The sequence below is a fragment of the Diadema antillarum genome, unplaced genomic scaffold (assembly GCF_040938485.1).
Source record: "Diadema antillarum isolate AM-2024a unplaced genomic scaffold, OU_Dant_1.0 seq00000382_RagTag, whole genome shotgun sequence".
Taxonomy (NCBI): Eukaryota; Metazoa; Echinodermata; class Echinoidea; order Diadematoida; family Diadematidae; genus Diadema; species Diadema antillarum.
Window position 1 is genome coordinate 3232897 of NW_027271380.1, and position 6278 is coordinate 3239174.

The following is a 6278-nucleotide window of genomic DNA, read 5'->3' on the forward strand; positions in this document are numbered from 1 at the left end:
GCATACTGTACAACAAACAGGCATCTTCCTGATTGTCTGTATGTATTACCTCCCAGGTTTGAAAGTGTTCATGTTGGCGCCCTGCATGCATGTCCTCCGTCTGAATGTATAATGTCTATTATATCAGGGACATTGTTCATCACGAATGTTTATTGTATAGCAGAATATGAAGAGCTTGCTTCCAAAAGGCGCTAAATCCATTGATGGATTAGAATAGCGCCTTTTGGAAGCAAGCTCTACTATTATCATATCAAGTACTCTGAAATAATTGCTTGTAAATTTGTCATGATTGTGAAGTTGTCTCAAATGTTGCGTGAGCACAATCACTGAAATTGTTGTTTGTTATCACGCAGGCCGCTGCATCATGTCGCGGAGGAACGAAGTTCAGGAAACCCACGAGGAGAGCGTAGAGCCCCAGACAGCAAAAACAGCCTTCCTAAGCGGATCGGAGGTAGACCGTCATTGTCATACAGGGAAAAAGCGGCGTAATGGATCGAAAAGAGGGAGCGAGGGCGGACCGCTAACAGTTCTTGAACAAGCCACAGACTGCTTGGTACAACGGAGGGGAGTTCTCTTCACTCTTGTATCCGCATCTTCAATTTCATGTCTGGTTTTGATGAGTAAATTCCTGTCCGACCACGTCTCCGCAAATCTATTGCACTTTTATTACAGTATGTCCTTCATGGTATACGCAGGACCCTTCCTAGTGTCAAGGAAAATATGGAAATACAAAGTGACGAGAAAGATGTGGCTCTTCCTCTTGTTTCGTGCAGTATCGGGAGCTGCTGCCGGAATCCTGTATTTTTACTCCATACAATTACTCGACATATCCACAGCACAGTGCCTCTTTTATCTCATGCCCGTTTTCACTGCCATTTTTGCTCGCCTGTTTCTGAAAGAGAGCTTCTCATTGCCAAAAGTCATTTTCTCTTGCATCTGCATCATGGGTATCTTCCTAATAGTTCAACCTAGAGCAGTCTTTGGGGATGCGTCGAGCAACAGTAGTGAAGGGAAAGACAGCGCAAATTTTTTGGCCGGAATTGCTTGTGCAGTTGCGTGTGCATTGTTAACTGGTGTTGTAATTACTACACTTCGGAAAATAGGGACGATTAATATTGACCCTCACCTCGTTTTGTTTGTGTATGGAGTTTACAATTCGTGCTTTAGCGCTGCCATGACGTCAGCGCGTGGAGAATGGAGAATCCCAGACTGCACTGGGGATCGCCTCTTCCTTATAATGATCGGATGTGCTGGGTATGTGGAAATGTTAGCTCTCACGGTCGCGCTGCAAACGGAGAATGCAGCTGTAGTGTCTGTAGTCCGTAGTAGTGATGTCATCATCACGTTGGTTCTGGATATCATGGTACTGAATGCAACAGCCAACGTACTCAAGATTGGAGGAGTGCTTCTGGTATTGACAAGTTCCACTGGGATAAGTGTGACTAATTACTTTCGCGCCAATTCTCCTCCTGTAACGAGAGACAAGTAGGCCTCGTACGATACCATACGAACCCATCAGTCACTGATACATTATGTATTTTCGCTGGGCGACTGAGAGTAATCATAGTGGGAACTGCTCTACACTACACATGGGATTGCGCGATCGAATCTAACCCATGATGTATATCGAACGAAATACTAGTATTTGCCTTATAGTTGTTACTTGATCAGGGAAAACAATAAGTCATCTTGCAACGGACGGGTAGCAGTACTGGCAGGGCCTTTCAAAGAGCATGTACGTGATAAGAACGCCACGTATTAGTGTTGGATTGTTGCATAATTACGTCATAGATTTATTGCGACTTTAATCAGGGATCAGAGTTTGTTCTGCATGTTCTGTACCTTCAGTATTTATTTGTTTGTTTTGTTTGTTTGTTTGTTTGGTTTATTTCTGCATTTTCTTTCTCCGAATATAACAATTGCAAATGAAAACAAAATGATACAGATACATACAAATCAATACAAAGAAAAATCATTTGCGTAACAACATTCAGTCTGAAGTGGCATAATTATGAATCAAAATAACATATTAAGGCATACTGTATCTATTAACAAAGGAGAAATCAATACAGGGGACCGTCATCATAAGCAGAGCTTGACGTGGATGAGGCCCTATCTGAATATGTGATACCAATGTAATACAACACCAATTATATATGTACTCATAAAACTCTTAATCCTAATACACAAAACACATTTTGCTACAGAAAAAAAACAAAAGAAAAATAGTGACATGGCGCTTTAAAACAAGAAAAAAAACAGCACGCAGCACCATTGACTGCTGCATGGTATAGTAGACAATAAAAGTGTAGGTGTGTGCGAGTGACAGTGCATCGTGTGTGCAGGTGACAGTGCAAGAGAGAATAAAATTAATGCTGTAGCATGCCTATTTTGGGGGTAAGGTATACGCAATATCATTATCAAAGAAAGGAACGGGAGGGAATGAAAAAAAAACACTTTGCATGGATCAGGGCTTATACTGAGACTTCAGAAAAAAAAGAAGAAAAAGTACATTGATCAAAGACTACTAACTGGAAACATATTTCAACAATAAATACTTTTTTAAATGAGCTTTAAAGGAAAACAGTGAAGTACACTGCTTTAATTGATCAGGTAGGTTATTCCAGACATCGGGACCGTAATGTCTAATTGATTTCTGAGCTAAAACAGTTTTGGGGTTAACAAGGTGAAAATCTGTCGAACGGCGAGTTGGATATGTGTGTATATTCGAATTTAAGTGAAAAATATTATGAAATAAAGAGGGAAGTTGATTTGTTGCATACTTGTACATAAATATACCTGTTTGTAAAATGTGGATGTCCTGAAGCTTCAAAGTATGCAAACGATGAAATAAAGGATCTGTATGAGATAAATATGTGGAATTAGTAATAATACGAATAGCACGCTTTTGGAGTAAATACAATGAATTCAGTTTAGTAATACTACAATTTCCCCATACAATATTTGAATACAATATATGAGGCAAAATTAAAGAATTATATAAAATAATCAGGGATCGTTCTGATAAGAGATCTTTCAACTTCCAGAGTACACCAATATTTCTTGATAGGGTCCTTTGTAAACAGGATATATGTTCGTTCCATGTCAAATGAGAATCGATTGTAATGCCTAAATATCTAATAACCTGTTTCTCGCAAAGAGAAAACCCATCAATTGATATGTTGACATTAAGATCCTGTGAGTAGGGTTTTCTAAAATGAACAAAATTTGTCTTATTAACATTCAAAGATAACTTGTTTTTGATTTAAACCAATTCAATATATTCAATAATTCAGTGTTCAAACGATTAACAAGTGTCCCTATATCATAATCTGATGTAATAATGGATGTACCATCAGCAAAAAGTATAAAATTCAAAGATGGAGAAGAACCTATAATATCATTTATATAAATGTTAAACAACAGAGGCCCTAAAATGGAGCCTTGAGGTACCCCACAATATCAAGCTTGTGTGATTCATAAGACTGAAAACTATACTGTTAACGGTTTTGCAAATAATTTATAAACCAGAGCAAAGCGTGACCTCGTATTCCATACGTATTAAGTTTATGTATCAATACTTCATGGTCGATGGTGTCGAATGCTTTCGACAAATCCATGTATATACCTATAACATGCTTTTTATCAGCAAAAGCTTCAATCATTTTATCACACATGTGAGCGATTGCATAATCAGTAGAATATCCACTTCTAAATCCAAATTGATTGGGTATCAATAAATTATTAGTTTGTAAAAACTGATATAACCTTTTATACACAATTTTTTCAAGAACTTTGGATATACTTGGTAATAATGAAATTGGTCTATAATTACTCATTAATCTAAAGTCATCTTTTTTATGAATGGGAATAACTTTTGCAAGTTTAAATGAGTTCGGAAAAATGCCTATTGAAAGAGATATATTAAATACGTGAGTTAGGGGGCTTACAATGTAAAAAATTATTTGTTTCAATAAATGAACACTAAGACCATCATGCCCATTCGATTTAGTTGTTTTCAGATTCTGAACAACATTGATTATTTCATGATCATTGGTAGGCGTGAGAAATAATGAATTTTCACAAGGATTGGGTAAATAATCAGTAAAATGTGTATTACATGAATTCATATTAGATGCTAAACTAGGACCAATATTTATAAAATAATCATTAAATGAATTGGCAATTGTGGTAAAATCAGTAATTTCCTCATTGTCAATGATGATAGAGTTGGTAGTTTCTTTTACCGTCTTTCCCATAAGAGCATTGACAGTTTTCCACAATAAAAAAAGATTATCCTTATTTTTTTTCTATATTAGTTGAATAATACAATTTTCGGGGCAATCTTATTACTGATGTTAATTGATTTCTATATTTCCGGTATTTCATAAATGAGTTATTACTTTGATTCTTTATTGCTTCCTTATATAACTTATTACGGGTTGATATAGACCGCATAATACCTTTGGTAATCCAGGGTTGTCTATTTTTCTTGAAAGGTTTCTGTTTAACCAAAGGAATATTTTTCTGATAATAATACAATAATCTGCTGATAAATTTTTCATAAGCAGTATCAGCATTGCTTTCATCAAATACATCGCCCCATTCTTCCTGCGCTAAATCAAATATCAAAGAATTTATATTACTTTCTGTTTCCTTATAATACATTTGAAATTTTTTATTTTCAAAATATTGTTTTGTTTGCAAAGAACTATTGTTGGTGGTAAAAACAGGTAAATGATCGGATATATCATAATAAAATATACCATTTGTGAATTCTGTGTTTATCACATTTGAAAATATATTATCAATAAGAGTTTTTGATGTACTAGAAATTCTTGTTGGGTTGTTGATATGTGGTTGAAATGAGAAAGTTGCCAATAAACTTAGCAACTGCATTGTATGATTATCAGAATTATTTAAAAGATCAATATTAAAATCTCCCATTATGAAAGTGTCTTTCTTTTCCTGAGAAATAACACTCAGAATTTCATCAAAACTTTCTAAAAAACAATCAATGTTATTTCTTGGGGACCTATATATATTACCTATTATTATATTTTTTGCTTTACTGTTCACAATTTCAACAAAAATATCTTCCGTACCCTCGATGTGTAAGTCATGCCTGACTTTTATATCAATGTTATTTCTAATGTAGAAAACAACCCCACCTCCCTTGCCTAAGTAACGATGAGAACGATACATTCGATAATGCTCTAAATTAAACATTGGTGGTGAATTTGTATTAAGCCAAGTTTCTGATATGCCAATTATACTAAATTGAAAATTTTGTAAAGAGGAAAGAAATGATTCTATGGAATCAAAATTCTTATTTAAACTTCTGGCATTGATGTGAAGAAGACTAAACAAATCCAAAAATGATTGAAATTTATTTTGTTTTATGAGTGCATTAAACTCGGCAGTTGTGTAATAACTACTTTCGGAGTCATTCAAACTTTGATCATCAAAGATCATACCATGAGGGATCATTGTCGGTGTGGGGGTATGAGTAGAAAAATTTGTTCAAACTTCCAGATGCGAAAGTGTAAAGAAGAACGCTAGCAAGAGAAAAACAAAACAAAACAAGCGAAATCAGGTATTAAAAAAAAGAAGAAATGGCGCAGGCATAAAAACGTATATATTGTACAGAAGGAACAACGATTTTGCTATGATGACGTTACGTATTAAATTTGATGTTAGAAACACGACTTAACATCGCATTCTTCGCACCAAATTAACTTGCAAGCGTGCCTAAACACTTGAAACGTATTATACTCCCCCATATCCCATAGCCGCATGTTTTTTGCATCCTTTTTAAATTTGATTAACACACATTCAGATATGTTGTTGGTGGTAATAAAGTTGTAATTGGAATATCATTTTACTGATTTTGACTGTCTCCATTTTTGGTACACTGTATATGCCTTTGATTTGGTCGAATGAACTCATCATTTGCTTAGGTTCAACATTCCATTAGTCCTCTGGGATATTGTAATTTTTCTTGCCACACCCAATGTCAAATAATGATGATAATGATGATGATGATAATGAGATTACATATATATATATATATATATATATATATATATATATATACAGCGTATATATATATATATATATATATATATATCAAGTGTAAAAACAGTCGTATAAAAACACCGCAGGAGCCCAAAAATTAGACTGACGTTTCGGTCAAAGACCTTTTCAAAGTAAGTCTGATCATAAAGAAATAGATGCGAGAAACTAAGGAGACGCATAAGTTACCTCTTTAGTTTCTT